Source organism: Macaca fascicularis, chromosome 5 (assembly GCF_037993035.2).
Source record: "Macaca fascicularis isolate 582-1 chromosome 5, T2T-MFA8v1.1".
Lineage (NCBI taxonomy): Eukaryota > Metazoa > Chordata > Mammalia > Primates > Cercopithecidae > Macaca > Macaca fascicularis.
Window position 1 is genome coordinate 129,602,868 of NC_088379.1, and position 20,659 is coordinate 129,623,526.

A 20,659-nucleotide genomic window follows, 5' to 3' on the forward strand; every position below is an offset into this window, starting at 1 on the left:
CTCCACACTGCTCTAGTAGAGGTTTTCCATGAGGGCTCTGGCTCCGCAGCAGACTTCTGCTTGGACATTTACACATTTCTATACATCCTCTGGAATCTAGGCAGAGGCTCACAAACCTCAACTCTTGCCTTCTGCACACCCACAGGCTCAACACCATGTGGAAGCCAATAAGGCTTGGGGATGCAACCTCTGAAACAATGGCCCAAGTTGTACCTTGGCCCTTTTTAGCCATGGCTGGATCTAAAGAGCCTGAAACACAGGGCACCATGTCCTGAGGCTTCACAGAGCATCAGGACCCTGGGACTGGCCCACAAAACCATTTTTCTCTCATAGGCCTCCAGACCTGTGATGGGAAGAGCTGCCACGAAGGTCTCTAAAATGCTCTGGAGGTATTTTCCCCATCGTCTTGGTTATTAAAATTCAGCTCTTCTTTACTTATGCAAATTTCTTCCTTGAATTCCTCCCCAGAAAATAGATTTTTCTCTTCCACCACATGGTCGGGCTGCAAATTTTCCAAACTTTTATCCTCTGTTTCTCTTTTAAATATAAGTTCTAGTTTCAGGTCATTTCTTTGTTTATGCAAATGAGCATAGGCTTTTAGAAGCAGCTGGACTGTGTCTTGAATGCTTTGATACTTAGAAAATTCTTCTGCCAGATACCCTAAATCATCTCTATTAAGTTCAAAGTTCCACAGATCTCCAGAGCAGGAGCAAAATGCCACCAATCTCTTTGCTAAAGCATAGTAAGAGTGACCTTTACTCCAATTTCCAATAAGTTCCTCATCTCCATGTAAGACCACCTCAGCCTGGTGTTCACTGTTTATATCACTATTAGTATTTTGGTCAAAATCATTCAACAAGTGTTTAAGAAGTTCTAAACTTTCCCTCATCTTACTGTCTTCCTCTGATCCCTCCAAACTCTTTCAATCTCTGCCCATTACTCAGTTCCAAAGCTGTTTCTACATTTTCAGATATCTTGATAACAGTGCCTCACCTTTTGGGTAGCAATTATCTGTATTAGTCCTTTCTCACACTGCTATAAAGAACTATCTAAGACTGGGTAATTTATGAAAAAAAAAAGAGGTTTAACTGACTCTCAGTTCTACAGGCTGTACAGGAAACATGGCTAGGAGGCCTCAAGAAATGTATAGTAGGTGGCAGGTCCCAAAAGACTGACTAGAAACAGCAGCATTAGGAGGTTCCCATTGAAAAATATTAATAATAATAATAAGCATGTGAATCCTTCAGTGGCAACCGAGGTATCCAGGTTGTCTCACCAGAACTGACTAGGAGGCTGGTATGACCCACAGAGAGAAGAAAGAACAATGCGGTGCGGTGGCCCACCTGAGAGCCACACGGGGCAGGGAAGCCCCTTCCCCCAAGCCAAGGGAGGCAGTGAGTGAGCGCCGGGGAAACTGCTTTTCCACGGAGCTGTGCAACCCATGGATCAGAAGATCCCACTAGTGAACCCACGCTACTAGGGCCTAGCGTCCCAACCCCGGCCCATGCGGACTCTTAACAGCCTCTCAGCTGGAATCTGCTTAAGCCCAACAAACTCCTGGGGGGAGGAGCGACCAGCACCTTGGCTGCAGCTCCCTGCTGTCTAAGCCTTTTGAGCTTCTTGTGGGAGGAACAACAGCCAGCACTGGAACTCACAACTGTCTAATGTGCTAAGTTCCCGGGGCAGGAAAAGGGCAGGAAACATCTCTATAGCTCCAGGCTGTGCTTTTCCCCTGCTGGAGCCAGGGAGGCTGGATGGCTTGGTTCCAAGACTTGTACCCACAGGCAAACACATTAACTATGGCAGTCTGTGGCCAGAGTGCCTCTTCAGGTGTTACCCTGACCCATCCTTCCTCATTGGGTGGGGCTTCCCTGCAGGAACTCCAAAAACTCCAGCCAGAGGCTCAGGGACACAACCCAGATCTCCCTGGGCCTGAGCCCCGAGCGGGATGGGCGGCCACAGTCTCTGCAGACCAGCAGATTTAGCCTTTCCTCCTGGTAGTTCTGAGGAATCTGGGCAACCCAGATGAGTGGCTTTCCCCACAGTGAGGCACACCCCTGCCACCAAGGGACAAAGTGCTTTGTTAAATGGGTCCTGTTCTTCGTGCCACTGAACTAGGTGAGACCCGCCAACATGGGTTGTCAGACACCTTATACGGGGGTGATCCTACAGGCATCAGATTGGTGCCCTTCAAAGTCAGAGGTCCCAGGAGAAGGAGTAGGAACCCATCTTTACTATTCTCCAGCTTCTTTGAGTGACATCTCCAGATGCAGGAGCAAATAACATGAATAAGGCCTGAAGTGAATCCCCAGCAAACTGCAGCAGCCCTGCAGAAGAGGACCTGACCGTTGAAAGAAAAACAAACAAGCAGAAAGCAACAACAGCATCAACAACAAAAAAAGCCACCACAAAAACTGCATCCAAGGGTCAGCAGCCTCAAAGACTGAAACTAGACAAACTCATGAAGATGAGAAAGAATCAATGAAAAAATGCTGAAAGCTCAAAAGGCCAGAGTGCCTCTTCTCCAAATGATCGCAATGTCTCTCCATTAACGGCACAGAACTGGACAGAGGATCAGATGCACGAATCGACAGAAGCAGGCTTCAGAATATTGATAATAAAAAACTACACTGAGCTAAAAGAGCATGTTCTAACCCAATGCAAAAAAGCTAAGAACCTTGAAGAACGGTTAGAGGAATAGCTAACTAGAATAACCAGTTTAGGGAGGAACATAAACCACCTGATAAAGCTGAAAAACACAGCATGAGCATTTTGTGAAGCATACACAAGTATCAATAGATGAATTGACCAAGTGGAAGAAAGGATATCAGAGTTTGAAGACAACCTTGCTGAAATAAGGCATGCAGACAAGACTAGAGAAAAAAGAATGAAAAGAAATGAACAAAGCCTCCAAGAAATATGGGACTACATAAAAAGACCAAACCTATGATTGATTGGAGTACCAGAAGGAAGAATGTAAACAAGCTGGAAAACACACTTCAGGATATTATCTAGGAGAACTTCTGCAACCTAGCAAGACAAGCCAACATACATATTCAGGAAATACAGAGAACATCATTAAGATATTCCATGAGAAGATCAACCCCAAGACACATAATCATCAGATTCTCCAAAGTTGAAATGAAGGAAAAAAATTTAGGAGCAGCCGGAGACCAAGTCTAGGTCACCTACAAAGGGAAGCCTATCAGACTAATAGTGGACTTCTCAGCAGAAATTCTGCAAGCCAGAAGAGATTGAGGGCTAATATTTAACATTCTTAAAGAAAAGAATTTCAACCCAGAATTTCATATCCAGCCAAACTAAGCTTCGTAAGCAAATGAGAAATAAAATCCTTTCCAGACAAGCAAATGCTGAGGGATTTTGTTACCATCAGGCCTGCCTTGCAAGAGCTCCTGAGAGAGCACTAAATAGGGTGGGCAGGGTGGGGGAGTGAAGGCGAGGCGGGGAGCCATTACCAGCCACTGCAAAAACCCAGAAGAATATAAAGACCAATGACACTGTGAAGAAACTGCATCAACTAGTATGTAAAATAACCAAATAGAAACATGATGACAGCGTCAAATTCACACGACACTACTAACTTTAAATGTAAATGGGTTAAATGTTCCAATTAAAAGACACAGACTGGTGAATTGAACACAGTCAAGACACATTGGTGTGCTGTATTCAGGAGACCCATCTCATGTGCAAAGACACACATAGGCTCAAAGTAAAGAAATGGAGGAAAAATTACTATGCAAATGGAAAGCAAAAAAAAAAAAAAAAAAAAAAAAAAAAGCAGGGGTTGCAATCTTAGTTTCTGGCAAAACAGACTTTAAACCAACAGAGATAAAAAAATACAAAGAAGGGCATTACATAATGGTAAAGGGAACAATTCAACAAGAGGAGCAAACTATTCTAAATATATATGCACCCAATACAGGAGCACCCAGACTCATAACACAAGTTCTTAGTTACTTACAAAGAGACTTAGACTCCCATACAACAATAGTGGGGGACTTCAACACCCTAATTTCAGTATTAGACAAATCAATGAGACAGAGAAATAACAAGGATATTCAGAACTTGAACTCAGCTTTTGATCAAGTGGACCTAGTAGATGTCTACAGAATACTCTTCCTCAAATCAACAGAATATACATTCTTCTCAGTGCCACGTGGCACTTATTCTAAAATTGATCACATAATTGGACGTAAAACACTCCTTAGCAAATGCAAAAGAACAGAAATAATAACAAACAGTCTCTCAGACCACAGTGCAATCAAATTAGAACTCAGGATCAAGAAACTCACTCAAAACCATACAATTATATGGAATGGAACAACCTGCTCCTGAATGACTCCTGGGTAAATAATGAAATTAAGGCAGAAATCAAGAAGTTCTTTGAAACCAATGAGAACAAAGGGACAATATACTGGAATCTCTGGGACACAGCTAAAGCAATGTTAAGAGGGATGTTTATAGCACTAAATGCTTACAACAGAAAATTTGAAAGATCTTAAATGAACACCCTAACATCACAATTAAAAGAGTGAGAGAGGCAAGAGCAAACTAATCCAAATGCTAGCAGACGACAAGAAATAATTAAGAACAGAGAAGAACTGAAGGAGATAGAGACATGAAACACTCTCCAAAATATCAATGAATTCAGGGGCTGTTTTTTTGAAAAAATTAACAAACTAGATAGACTGCTAGCCAGACTAATAAAGAAGAAAAGAAAGAAGAATCAAATAGACACAATAAAAAATCATAAAGGAGATATTACCACTGATCTCACAGAAATACAAACTACCATCAGAGGATACTGTAAATGCCTCTACACAAATAAACTAGAAAATCTAGAAGAAATGGATACATTCCTGGACACATATACCCTCCCAAGACTAAACCAGGAAGAAGTTGAATCCAAGAATAGACTAATAGTAAGTTCTGAAATTGAGACAGTGATTAATAGCCTACCAACCAAAAAAAGCCCAGGAACAGACAAATTCACAGCTGGATTCTAACAGAAATACAAAGAGGATCTGGTACTATATTCTTTCTAAAACTATTCCAAACAATTGAGAAGCAAGGACTTTTCCATAGCTCACTTTGTGAAGCCGGCATCATCCTGATGCCAAAACCGGGAAGAGACACAACAAAAAAAAGAAAACTTCAGGTCACTGTCCCTGATGAACATTGATGCAAAAATTCTCAATAAAATACTGGCAAACTGAATCCAGCAACACATCAAAAAGTTTATCCACCACGATCAAGTCGGCTTCATCCCTGGGATGCAAGGCTGGTTCAACATATTCAAATCAATAAATGTAATCCATCACATAAACAGAAGCAAAGACAAACACCACATGATGATCTCAAGAGATGCAGAAAAGTCCTTTGATAAAATTAAACGTCCCTTCATATTAAAAGCTCTCAATGAACTAGGCATTAATGGAATATATCTCAAAATATTAAGAGTTTTTTATGACAAACCCACAGCCAATATCATATTGAATGGGCAAAAGCTGGAAGCATTCCCTTTAAAAACTGGTACAAGACAAGAATGCCCTCTCTCACCACTCTTATTCAATATAGTATTGGAAGTTCTGGCCAGGGCAATCAGGCAAGAGAAAAAAAAATAAAGGGTATTAAAATAGGAAGAGAGGAAATAAAATTGTCTCTGTTTGCAGACAACATGATTTTATATTTAGAAAACCCCATCCATCATCTCAGCCCAAAAACTCCTTTATCTGATAAACAACTTCAGCAAAGTCTCAGAGTACAAAATTGATGTACAAAAATCTGAAGCATTCCTATACATCAGCAATAGACAAATGAAAGTCAAATCATAAATGAACTCCCATTCACGATAGCCACAAAGAGAATAAAATACCTAGTAATACAGCTAACAAGGCATGGGAGGGACCTCTTCAAGGAGAACTACAAACCACTGCCCAAGGAAATGAGAAAGGACATAAACAAATGGAAAAATATTCCATCCTCATGGGTGGGAAGAATCAATATCATGAAAATGGCCATACTGCCTTAAAGTAACTTATAGACTCTATGCTATTCCCATCAAGCTACCATTGGCAGTCTTCACAGAATTAGAATAAAAAAACTATTTTAGTTTTCACGAGGAATCAAAGAAGACCCTGTACAGCCAAGATAATCCTAAGCAAAAAGAACAAAGTTGGAAGTATCATGCTACCTGATGTCAAACTGTACTACAAGTCTACAGTAACCAACACAGCATGGTACTGGTACCAAAGGAGACATATAGACCAATGGAGCAGAACAGAGATCTCAGAAATAAGGCCAGTTGCAGTGGCTCACACCTGTAATCCCAGTAGTTTGGGGGACTGAGGTGGGTGGATCACCTGAGGTTAGGAGTTCGAGACCAGCCTGGCCAACATGGAGAAACCCTGTCTCTAATAAAAACACAAAATTATCCAGGCAAGGTGGTGCATGCCTATAATCCCATGTACTCGGGAGGCTGAGGCAGGAGAATCACTTGAACTTGGGAGGCGGAGGCTGTGGTGAGCCAAGATCATGCCATTGCACTCCAGCTTGGGCAACAAAGTGAGAAACTCTGTCAAAAAAAAAAAAAAAAAAGACATCACACATCTACAACAATCTTATCTTCAACAAACTCGACAAAAACAAACAATGGAAAAAGAGTCTCCTATTCACAAATGGTGCTGGGAGAAACTGGCTAGACATATGCAGGAAACAGGAACTGAACCCCTTCCTTACATCTTATATAAAAATTAACTCAAGATGGAATAAAGACTTAAATGTAAACCCCCAAACCATAAAAACCCTAGAAGAAAATCTAGGCAATACCATTCAGGACATATGTATGGGCAAAGACTTCATGACAAAAACGCCAAAAGCAATTGCAACAAAAGCTGAAATTGACAAATAGGATCTAATTAAGCTAAAGAGTGTCTGCACAGCAAAAGAACACATCATCAGAGTAAAAAGGCAACCTACAGAATGGGAGAAAATTTTTGCAATCTACCCATTTGACAAAGGTCCAATATGGAGAATTTACAAGGAACTTAAACAAATTTACAAGAAAAAAAAATCAAAAAGTGGGCAAAGGATATAGATTCTTCTCAAAGGAAGACATTTATGTGACCAACAAACATGAAAAAAAGCTCTACATCACTGATCATCAGAGAATGCAAATCAAAACCACAATGAGATACCATCTCACATCCGTCAGAATGGTGATTATTAAAAAGTCAGGAAACGATAGATACTGACAAGGTTGTGGAGAAATAGGAACCCTTTTACACTGTTGGTGGGAATGTAAATTAGTTCAACCATTGTGAAGACAGTATGGCAATTCCTCAAGGATCTCGAACCAGAAATACCATTTGACCCAGCAATCCCATTACTGAGTATCTATCCAGTAATATACATACCCAAAGGAATATAAACAATTCTACTATAAAGACACATGCACACACATGTTTATTGCAGCACTATTTACAATAACAAAGATATGGAACCAACCCAAATGCCCATCAATGATAGACTGGATAAAGAAAAAATGGCATATATACCCCACAGAATACTATGCAGCCGTAAAAAGGAATGAGATCACATCCTTTATAGGGACTTAGATGAAGCTGGAAGCCATCATCCTCAGCAAACTAACACAGGAACAGAAAACCAAGCACTGCATGTTCTTACTCATAAATGGGAGTTGGACAGTGAGAACACATGGCTGCAGAGAGGGGGAAAAACGCACACCAGGGCCTGTTGGGGGTGAGGGGTGCATGGAGAGAACTTAGAGGACATGTCAATAGATGTAGCAAACAACCATGGCACACGTGTACCTATGTAATAAACCTGCACGTTCTGCACATGTATCCCCTCCTTTTTTTTTGGAAGAGATTAAAAAAATAAAAAAAGAAACTTACAATCTTGGCAGAAGGCAAAGGAGAAACAAGCATGTCTCACCATGGTGAAGTGGAGAGAGAGAGAACAGGGAAGTGCTATACACTTTTAAACAATCAGATATTGTGAGAACTCACTCACTATCATGAGAACAGCAAGGGAGAAATCTGCCTCCATGATCCAATTACCTCACACCAGGTCTCTACTTCAACAGTGGGGATTAAATTCAACATGAGAATTGGATGGGGACACAGAGTCAAACCATATCACCCATCTTGATTCAAAAATGACTGATACTTGTGCCATAGCATTTGTGGGCACTTTGACACCACCACAACAAAGGCTAAGACCATACCTCTCAGAATCCCCTGCGCAGTAAATGAGAAGAACATGTAGGGGAGTTCAAAGAGGAAATGAAGTAGAGATCAAGGTCTTATGGGGTCAAACAAGAAGGCTTTATCAGAGGCAACAGCTTTGCAGATCTCTCCACAACCTTCTGCTTCACTCTTATAGACTTTGAAGATCGTGTCAAAAGCTCCACGAGCAGCCACGGCTGGTTTCGCACACTTACTTGTGATCTCCAATGTCTTTACCATCACCCCTCACCAATGTTTCACACTGAGACATTTACTGTCAACATTGGCAGCAGCTCCTATTTCCTGCCTTGGGGCTGTAGAATTTCAAACAAGGTTTCTCTGCCTCAGCGTCATTGACACTTTGGACCACATAATTTGTTGTTGGTGGAAGGGAAAAGCTGTGCTGTGCATTGTGGAATGTTTGGTAGCATCCTGGGGTATTAACCATACTTCCAATTGCTGTAAATTAATGCTTTTATGCCTACAAAATGGCCACTAGCTATTCCCAAGTAAACCCTGGCTCATCTAAAAACATCTGGAGATTTCAGTCAGTCCTAAACTATAGGCTCTGACAGTCACAGTGAACCTGAATTTAGCAGGAGAGCCACCTTCAAACATAGTTAGCCAACCCTAAGCCTGCTGCCCTGCCTCACCTGCTCCTTCTCCTGGAAATAACAACAGAGAAGCCTCCCATGCTTCCTCTCAGTGGCTCTGCATTGCATGCTATGCTCTCCTCAAGGAACTGCTGAGTATAACAAATCTGTAAAACTCCTCCTGGTTCCTCTTTCTTCTTCTTTTTTTTTTTTTTTTTTTTGAGGCGGAGTCTCTCTGTCGCCCAGGCTGGAGTGCAGTGGACGAATCTCAGCTCACTGCAAGCTCTGCCTCCCGGGTTTATGCCATTCTCCTGCCTCAGCCTCCGAGTGGCTGAGACTACAGGCGCCTGTCACCTCGCCTGGCTAGTTTTTTTTTTTTTTGTATTTTTTAGTAGAGACGAGGTTTCACTGTATTAGCCAGGATGGTCTCGATCTCCTGACCTCGTGATCTGCCCGTCTTGGCCTCCCAAAGTGCTGGGATTACAGGCTTGAGCCACTGCGCCCGGCCGGGTTCCTCTTTCTTAACCTGTCTCTGGCCTCACCAAACCTCACCCAAAGTAATATGGCTAAAGCATCTGGCCTCACCCATTGGAAACCAGTAGCAAACTTCTCCACCCCTGTCATGATAATCAAAACTGTGTCCTGACCTTGCTGAATGTTCCATAGGGGACAAAATTGTCCCATGTGGGAACTTCTGGTCTAAAATATTCACTGTCAACTCCTAACCTTCAATAACTATTTTCCTAACATCCTTACCCTTGTCCCTCCAACAGTAGTTATAAGCACTTAATTCTGAATTAAACTTTTCATTTCTGGCTTATACAGAATAGCTTTTAGTTTACTAGCCTAACCTGACTGAGAGTGTTACATAAATAATACATTGTTTTTTGCACATGAGTAATCCAAAATGTATTTAATTTGGTCACATAAAATACTTAGTTGAAAAAGTAAAGTATTCACATGGTTTATAACATGATATAACCTGCTTATTTCACACAATTTTTCAATATAATAGCATCCTGATTGTTAAGAGAATATTAGTTTAATATTTAGAGATATCCATATTCTTCAATCTATTGCATTTTCAAGAAAAATATGACCTATTTTGCAAGGTTATTTCTGGAGAGATAGCTACTGTCTTACATTTTTAGAATATGTTTATGCAAGAGTTAGATTATAATTTACCAAAATGTTAAGTATAAAAAGGCCAACTAAAAATAAACGTATTTGATGTGGTTGTGGTAGAGATTATTTTGTACTATGGATACATATGCAGGACACATGAGAGAGAAACTGGTATTTTCCCTTGTCAATGGCCTAACTGAACTAGAGCCGAGAAGAAGTAAACAAAAAACTAAGGCTTTGATGCTTTCGAAACTGGATTAGTTCTATTTGACATTAGATCTTATTGACAAAACAAACAAACAAGCAAAAAGAGTCTCTTCTTTTTATTTGTTTATTATAATTTCACCTTCAATGCAGCTTGATTAATCTTCCCTCAGATAATTGTTTTTAAATTTTACCTATTTATAGAACTGTGAGGCTTTATGTGCTTTGAAATTCTCCAATGAAGGGTATTATAGAGGCGCCAGGTAACTAGAGATACAATATAAATCTTGACTGAATGTTTCGAAGTACAGAATTTCATGCCTTTCTTCTCCCATCTGTGCTCTAATCCTGCCTTTGAGAAAGAAAGCATCAGGGGCACTTCACAGTGTGGTGCATAAAACATAAATAAAACTTTTTTAAAAAGTCTCTTCTTCAGTAAGTCAGTACCCACTGAAGTCATGCCAACCTGTGAATTACAGTTTGCTGAAGCTTTATAATGAGGATAAAATTGCAGGATACTATATCCCATGTGAAATGAAGAAATGTTTTTCCTTTTATATCATGTAAAACAGAACAAATACTCTGACCTAAAGCAATCCATTTTCTGAAATAGTGTATGTTTCTCGGCTTGCAAGAGCTTCCATTCATATTCATGAGTCTGTTGTACATGTCTTATAATACTCATACCATGGACCAGCAGTGCCAACTGCAGTTCTTGGGTTTGCTCCAGCTGACCCCAGAGTGTATGCATTTTAAGCTTAACACAGAGAAACAACTGTGGCATGCTGAAATCAACATATATATTTTGACCCTGCATCCTACTAATATGTTAGCTGCTAAAAGCATGTTGTGGTTCTTACAGACTCTGCTTGTATGAATGAAATAGAAACACCATAAGATGAAATCTCTACTGATAGTATCATAAACAGTTTCTTGACCCTTAATAAATGAAATTGTAAAAACATCAATTAGCTCTAGTCTAAATATTATCCTCTATTCTTTGTATTTCTGGAAAATATGCTTTATGATATATCCTCTATAAATCATTTCTTCCTGCTCTGTCAATGAGGCTTTCTCTTTTCTGTGTTTTTATTCATTCAACAAATATTTACTACATTTCTGCTGTTAACTAGCTCGGTTCCTGGGTGATATGGTTTGGCTCTGCGTCCCCACCCAAATTTCAACTTGAATTGTAATAATCCCCACATGTTGTGGGAGGGACCTGGGGAAGGTCACTGAATCATGTGGGTGGATTCCCCCATGCTGTTCTCATGACAGTGAGTTCTCATGAGAGCCGATGGTTTTATAAGCATCTGGCATTTCCCCTGCTGGCACTCGTTCTCTGCTGCCGACCTGAGTAGAGGTGCCTTCTACCACGATTGTAAGTTTCCTGAGGCCTCCACAGCAATGCTGAACTGTGGGTCAGTTAAACCTCTTTCCTTTATAAATTATCCAGTCTGAGTATTTCTTTATAGCAGTGTGAGAACAGACTAATACAGTAAATTGATACTACTGCAGAGAATGTGGTATTGCTATAAACATACTCAAAAATGTAGAAGCAACTTTGGAACCGAGTAACAGAAAGAGGTTTGAACAGTTTGGAGGGCTCAGAAGAAGACAGGAAAACGTGGGACAGTTTGGAACTTCCTATAGACTTGGAAGACTCAGAAGGCAGGAAGACGTGGTAAAGTTTGGAACTTCCTAGAGACTTGTTGAACGCTTTTGACCAAAATGCTGACAGTGATATGGACAATGAAGTCCAGGCTGAGACAATCTCAAGTGGAGATGAGAAAATTCTTTGGAACTGGAGCAAAGGTGACTCTTGCTATGCTTCAGCAAAGAGATTGGCACAATTTTGCTCCTGACCTAGAGATCTGTGGAACTTTGAACCTGAGAGATATGATTTAGGGTATCTGGCAGAAGAATATTCTAAGTGGCAAAGCATTCAAGAGGAAGCAAAGTATAAAAGTTTAGAAAATTTTCAAGCTGATGATGCAATAGAAAAGAAAACCCCATTTTCTGGGGAGAAATCCAAGCCCGCTGCAGAAATTTGCATAAGTAATGAGGAACAGAATGTTAATCACCAATACAATGGGGAAAGTGTCTCCAGGGAGCGTCAGAGACATTCACAACAGCCCATCCCAACACAGACCAGAAAATCTAGAAGGGAAAAATGGTTTCCTGGGCTAGGCCCAGGGCCCTGCTGATCTGTGCAGCCTCAGAACCGAGTTTCTTGAGTCCCAGCTGCTTCAGCTACAACAGTGGCTAAAAGAGGTCAAGGTACAGCTTGGGCCATTTGCATGTGGGTTAAGTTTGTGGGTGCACAGAAAACAAGAATTGGGGTTTGGGAACCTTTGCCTAGATTATAGAGGATGTATGTAACTGCCTGGGTATCCAGGCAGAAGTTTGCTGCAGGGTCAGAGCCCTCCTGGAGAACCTCTGCTAGGATAGTGGAGAAGGGAAATGTCGGCTTGGAGCCCCCACAGAGAGTTCCCACTGGGGTACTGCCTAGTGGAACTGTGAGAAGAGGGCCACTGTCCTCCAGACCCCAGAATGGTAGATCCATTGACAGTTTGCACCATGCACCTGGAAAAGCCAAAGCCACTCAATACCAGCCCATGAAAGCAGCCAGGAGGGGGGCTGTACCCTGCAAAACCACAGGGGCAAATTTGCCCAAGGCCATGGGAACTCACCTCTTGCATGACCTAGATATGAGACATGGAATCAAAGGAAATCATTTTGGAAATTTAGGTTTAATGACTGCCCTATTGGATTTCGGACTTGCATGGGGCTTATAGCCCCTTTGTTTTGACCAATTTCTCCCATTTTGAATGGGTGTATTTAACCAATGCCTGTACCTCCATTGTATCCAGGAAGTAACTAACTTGCTTTTGATTTTACAGGCTCATAGATGGAAGGCACTTGCCTTGTCTCAGATGGGGCTTTGGACTTGGACTTTTGGGTTAATGCTGGAAAGAGTTAAGACTTTGGAGAACTGTTAGAAGGGCATGATTGTGTTTTGAAATGTGAGGACATGAGATTTGGGAGGGCCAGGGGAGGAATGATTTGGTTTGTCTCTGTGTCCCCACCCAAATCTTACCTTGAATTGTAATCCTCACGTGTCATGAGAGGGACCTGGTGGGAGGTAATTGGATCATGGGGGTAGATTCCCCCATGTTGTTCTCATGATAGTGAGCTCTCATGAGATATGATGGTTTTATAAGCATCTGACATTTCCCATGCTGGCACTCACTCTCTCTCTTGCTTCCCTGTGAAAAGGTGCCTTCTGCGAAGTTTCCTGATATCTCCCCAGTGATGTGGAACTGTGAGTCAGTTCAACCTCTGTCCTTTATAAATTTCTCAGTCTCAGGTTTTTCTTCATAGCAGTGTGAGAATGGACTAATACAGTAGGTTTAGTAAGAAAAAAAAAAAGAGAAGACATAGTCCCTACCATTTTATTTACACACTAGTGTAGTTCATAAAGAGTTGGCAGGATAATATTTTGTTATATCAATGACAGTATTTCCCCCTTCATCTATATATTTTCCATAATCCAGACGTTATCTATTACCTTAATGAAATGATGTTACAGCAGAATCAGAGAAAATGATTTAAATGTCAAATATGTAGTCTTTGAGAAGAGTTAGGACATAGAAAACTTCAAAGATGTGAGAGAATTTCCCATTTCTCCCAAGTTAGATCAAGTTTCCTGGGAGGAAGCTAGGAGCAGGTAGAGACTATGAATCTCTGAGAAAAGAGGGCCTCACCCATGATGGTGAGGGCCTCACCTCTCACTTTTTTCTTTAGAAAAAAAAGGTGAGAAAAAGAGCCCCAATTGTTCTGACTTAAATAGAGCCCAGTGAGGAGCAAGAGTCAGGTTAACTTCACACACTGTGGTAGATAACGTGATGGACCCAGTGGAGTATAGAATGATCTACCAGGACAGTTTCCCCAGTTTCCCTCACCCTAATAATACACAAAGAACAACTAAAAAAAGGTACAAATAATATTCTCAACTAATGATAAATAAACATTCATCAATTAGCCCAAGAGAAAGAAGGAAAGAGGGGAAAGAAGTAAAGAACGAATGGAACAAATAGAAAACATCTAGCAAGTAGGTGGGGTTTAAGCAAAACATATTTATGACCATATTAAACGTTAGTGATCTAAGGACATAAATTAAAAGAGACATATTGTTAGATTGGATTTTTAAAAGCAAGACCGTAATATAGGCCTTTTACAGTTTACCCAAGTCAAATATAAAATATAAAGAAGTTAAAATTATAGAAAAAGATACACTAAAAGAAAACTGAAGCAGAAACAATAATATTAAAATAACCTTCTCAACAAGGTAAGTCACTAGGTATAAAGAAGAATATTATATAATGAAAAAGCAGTCAATTATCTAAACATATAAACATGCTAAATGTTCATGCACTCCACTACAGAGTTTCCAAAAACATAAAGCAACAATTTAAAGAATTAAAAGGAGAAATTGGCATTGCCACAGTTCTAATTGGACTTTCTGCACTTTTTTCTCAGAATCAGTAGAATAGCCAAATACAAATTCTGCTGCAATGTATATCACCTCAACAACACTATCACCAACAGAGAAATAGCTGACAATTATAGAACACTCCACCCAGTATTATCAGAGTGAAAATTTGTTTAAAATGAACATGTAAATTAATATTCAGGAAGAGAGACTACATTCTGGAACCTAATTAAAAGCAAACAAAGTATATTTTGAAATGAAACTCAATTAAACAAGAAATCAGATAACTGAAAATTTCCAAATATTTGGAAATAAAATAGCACATTTGAATGAGGACTACCCTGATGCCAAAACCAGGCACAGACATTGCAAGAAAAGAAAACTGCAGGCAATTATCCCTCAGGGGTATTAATGCAAATTTTTTTTAAAAAATGCTAGTAAACAAATTCAGTAATATATTTTAAAAAATAATATATCATGTCCAAATGGGGATTATTTTAGGAACTCAGAGCTTACCATTCTAAAATCAGTTGATATAATTCACCATATAGATACTAATTAAGACAAAATATACCTAATTCTCGATTCAGAAATTGTCTCTTACAAAATTCAACATCCCTTAATGATAAGTCCACTCAGAAAATGTGTGTGTTTATACAGAAATATATATTGTTAGAGTTTGGATGTTTGTCCTTTCCAAACCTCATGTTGAAACTGATCATCAATATTGGAGTTGGGAGGTGGGGCCTAGTAGGAGGTAATTGGGCCATGGGGACGATTTTCTTATGAATAACTAGGTGCCATTCCTGCAGTAGAGAGTTCTCACTCTATTCTCTCAAGAGCTGGTTGTTAAAAGGAGCCTGGCACCTCCCCAGTCTCTCTTGTTTTCTCTTTCACTAAGTGATATCGGGACACCCATCTCCCCTTCACTTTCCACCAGGACTGCACCAGAGGCCAAATAGATGCTAGAGCTATGTTTCTTGTACAACCTGCAGAAAAGTGAGGCAAATAAACCTATTTTCTTTCTAAATTATGCAGTCTCAGATATTCTTTTATAGTGACACAAATGGATTTAGATATATGTTTGTCTGTGTGGAGATATATATGTATATAATAATATTATACAGAATTATCAAAACTTAAAACAATAAATAGCAAGAGATTTGAATAGGTACTTCCTCAAAGAAGATATATGAATTTTTTAAAATGTATTAGTTTTTAGGACAATACCAAAAAAAAAAAAAGTTTAAACCACTAAGAAATACTATTATGCACCTATGAGAATTACTAAAGTTTAAAAAAGAAAGTGTCAATATCAACTGCTCACTAGCATATAAAGCAACTGGAACTCTCATATATTGCTGAGATTATTGCAAAATGGCCTGGCTACTCTGGAAAACAGACAATTTCTTATAAAGTTAAACATACACTAATTAAGTAACTCAGTAATCTTATTCTTAAGTGTTTTCCCTGTAAATTGAAATCCTATGCCCCACACCAAAGTTTATACTTGGATATTTGTAGCAGTTTTATTCCTAGTATCTCAAAATTTAAAACAACTCAAATGTGTCTCAACTGGAAAATAAAGAACCTGTGGTATCTATATAACTGAGTACTAGTTAACAATAAAAAAAGAAGAACCACTGGTATACTCAGCAATATGGAAAAATAACTATGCATTTTGCTAAGTGGAAAATGTCCAGAAGCAAGAGGCAACATACTATATGATTCCATACTATATGACAGTCTGAAAAAGGTGACGCTATAAGGGCAGAAATTATACAGTTGTTGCCAGGGACTGTGGGGATTGGAGGGAGCAGGACGTGCGTAGTTTGACCAAAAACAAATAAGAGAATTGGGGGTGATGGTACTTTTCTAAGTATCTTCATTGTGGTGGTGGTGGTTACACAAATGTATATATTTGCCAAACTTTCAGGAAGTGTACGCTAAAAAAGAACTTTACAGTGTGTAAATGACATCTTAATTTTTAAAATTAAAACTAAACTATTTAAACATAAAACATATAAGAAGGGTAGCCAAATTAGTCTTGTCCCTGAAGAAGTGTCCCAGTGCATAGATACTTTGCTCACTTGGTTTTTCTGCTGTTTACTAATCATTAAGCTTCTGGACAGTATTTTGCTTCATTGGTTTCCATACCCCAGCATCCACTATGATGTCTGGCAAAAAGAAAGGTCTTAATAAAAGTTTGTCATGTGTACTAGTTAAGTGAATTATTTGAGAGTTTTAAAGCTTAGCCAATAGATCTGATTGAAGGATTCTACATAATAAATATCAGAAAAAAGTCAATATGACACAGAACTTTTAGAAAAACACCTGACATGTGGACGAGAGAGGAGCTAAATTGAAGATTCCCAAATGGCCCTTGATAAGAGGTTTATTACTTGCCTAGAGCATCTATTTTAAGAAAATTCTGGATCTGTCACACAGGATTGATGTGATTAACAGTAAGAAAATTTAAGTGGCAGCAACGCAAGTTTGGATCTGGGAGAAATGAAATTGTATATCTTAACATAAATTATCCAGGTCCTAGGGGGTCCAAAAGAGTCTATCTTGTAGCTAGAAAGGAAATAATCACTCAAACACATTAAGGAGAAGCAGCTCTCCTGGGAAAGTGATAAGAAAGAGCTGAGAAAGCTCAAGCCGACCTGAAGCTTGATGATGGGATCGTGAAAGGATTTTTATTTGAACCAGATTAACGGCAGTGGAGTCCTGTGAGATTCTCGCTGCACCAGCTGTTCTCTTTCTTCATGGTGTATTTGATGTACGGGGTTGTGCCTGGAGCCGAGAGCTTCAAGAACATGTGCAGTTTTCCAGCTTCATTTGCTGACAGAAATGAGAGAGCTGGGAGTCAATTGAGTCAGTGTGAAGCACATTAGTAAGTGTCTCTCTGGAACCACAGATTGGGGGTTGGGAGGGGGATTCTGCTTGGTAGACACGTAATAAATTATTTGTTGAAAAAATAAATGGATGAATGAGCGAATCAATATGTGAATGAATAAATGAACATGGCTTAATTTGTGTCATTTGGTGCTGAAAAAGTAGAAGCTAGGAGATTAATGGTAAAGATGATTAACTTCTATGGAGTAGTGTTTCAGAATTCAAACCTGCTCTTCACTAATCCCCATCATTTACACGTGGATTTGCTGTGGGCATGATTCATTAGCTTCTCCTGTTTTTAGTTTCCAAAATTCTAGGTAGTTCTGTCCCTTAGGAACTCTTCTCTGATACTCTCCTTCTCCGCATTTCTCTTTGTCATTCTCTCCCGTAAATATATTCTCCTCAGACAACGTTTCAGTAAGAAGACTCATACTTTTATAAGCCCATAGGCTGGTCTTGCATTTTATTTTTATAAACCAGGGAAAAGAAAAAAATAAAAACCTTACTTTTGGGGGGATTAACTAGAGATTATATCCACTGTTTGCATGTAACACTTTCATTCTTACAGCTTTAAAATAGAAAGCAAAATGTCTCCTTTGTACTAATTCACCAACTTAGAGTTTCCACTTCATTTATCAAGAAGACAATTTTGGATTATAACAGAACAGATGTATTTGGAAATACTGACCAAAAGGCGTTTCATATACCTCCTTATCAGAGTTTTGCCTTTATTACTTTAGCATTAAAACACAAATCATGAACTGAAATAAAGGCAATGTCTGCTTGAAACAAGCAATAGAAATACATGCCAGGCTACATGAACTCCCTTTGAAATCAGCTAAAACTACATTAGGTTAGAACTTCCCAAAATAGTGTTTGTAGTATCCATTATCGAAAAATAAGAGGTTAGAAATGTGATGACTACGATAGTAGTGAATTGGAGAATTTTAATTTTGTGATTTTCTAGTTGTACTAATTTCATAAAGATGGTGCAGAGAGAATCCCGTAATACAATTTAAGAAATTTGGTAGTATCTCATTCACTTAATGATGCATCATAGAAGACTCACAATCCTTCTGTTCAATTTCCTTCCACTGGAAAGCAAATGATGATAAGCTTTGTAAAATACTTACTTCACAGAACTATCAAAAAGATTTAATGAAAAATGAACAAAAAATGAACTTATTGAAGTGTCATACAGAAGAGGGAATTGTTATGCATACTATTTAGGAGACTTGGTGTTCAAATACCTTAAGTTTTGATTAGATGCTAGTCAATTGACACAGTTGACATTTTTAAATATGGGTTACATTATATTGGCATTTTTAACTTTAAACTTTTTGCATATTTTTTATGTTCAGGTTTTCATAACAACTAATAGAAGTAAATAGTAGGCTTTTTTTTTTTTAAAGTGAGGTTCACAGACTAAAAGGTGTTAAATCGAGTTTAGCCAAAAGCTGTTTCCTTACATATTTTAAGTTTGGCCTAAAGGTTTCTCTGTACATTCTGAACTATAACAAGCGGAGGTGCAAACAGACCATAGCCTACACTTGTGCCAATCACTGAGTTTTGGTCAATCAAATGTAGCCAATTGTTTGAACCATGTTCAAATAAGGCAAATGCTGACCTGTAACCAATCCAGCTGTTTCTGTACCTCACTTCCGTTTTCGGTATGTTACTTTCCTTTTCCTGTCTGTAAATCTTCTTCTACCACGTGGCTCTGCTGGCATTGCAGAGCCTACTCTGGGTCAGGAGGCTACCAGGTTTGAGAATCGTTCATTGCTCAATTAACCTCCCTTAAATTTAATTTGGCTGAAGTTTTTCTTTTAATAAAGATTGCTCATTTCACACAACCTGTGCATGGTAGGTAGAGGGTGGAATGTGCATTCAGGTAATTTTTACCATAGGCCCTACTATCCTAACCAATTGAAACTGTTTCCTCCAAGTGTATCCACCTTGGAAAATAGTGTATCGATAGATTTATCAGTATAATCCGAGTTTTAACATTTGTGGGCTTTCATGTGGTATTTTTGTTCCTAAGAAGTGGCATGGTGATTAGTGCTTAGAGTGGAGCAGTAGTTCACTTTACAAATAATGCATGTAAGACTATCCTTAGATCCATTTTTTTTTTCTAGCAATAGCATGCTTTTATGGTTAGAGTTGTATTGATTAAGAATGAAATGTGGAAGATTTCCATTGTTTCTGAGCTTGTACCGTGCAGGAAATTATATTCTTTTTTATAGGGTTTTCCCTCACTTGACTTTTGACCTATTTTTTCTGAAAACCTGGGAATTTTCAAGAAACAGCTCATCACTACTCACCTCCAATAGTGTAAAAGCCAGGCCAACTATTTCTTTACAAATGTCACCTATAAACTTGTGAAGAATTTTACTTAATAGGGTTTTGAAAATTTGGGGTATTCCATTTCCCTAAGAGAGGAAGCATTTCTGAATCTAAGACTAATTAAAAAAACTGAAACTTCTGTGATTTCTAAAGAGTGATACAGATGGCTTCCTGTTAAGTCTTATTCAAAAAATGGCTGAGTGTAGTTTACACTATTTTTAACTCACACATTAGGCAAAAGCTAAGACTTATTAGTCTTAGCTTCTCATTTTGCTAAATATGGAAAGCATAATGGAGAAAATATTCAGAGAAAATGTAACATTACTGTCAAGTTCCTTGTCAGTGAAAGACATTTACTGTGTTCATAATGCTGAGGACCCCAATTTTGTCACTTCTTCTAGCCTTCTTATACAGCCCCCAAATTTTCAGGTCTGGTTATTATGACAATGATCACTTCTTCTTTCTAACATTGTGACATTTTGATAGATTTTTTTTTTCATAGTGTCTTTTCATGCCTAGAAAAAATTAGGCATGCTTCAGCATTAGAATGGAGTTTACATTTTAAAATGGGTCCTCTAAAAACTTAGTGATACAGTATGTCCAAAAGGCATAAAAAACAACAGAAAGAGCTCCCAATAGCCAAAGTTGAAATAGTTTAAGCAACAAAATGAAGAAGTAGTATTGGATGATAATGCAAGGTATAAAACAAGTATCTATTTGTTCACACTGCT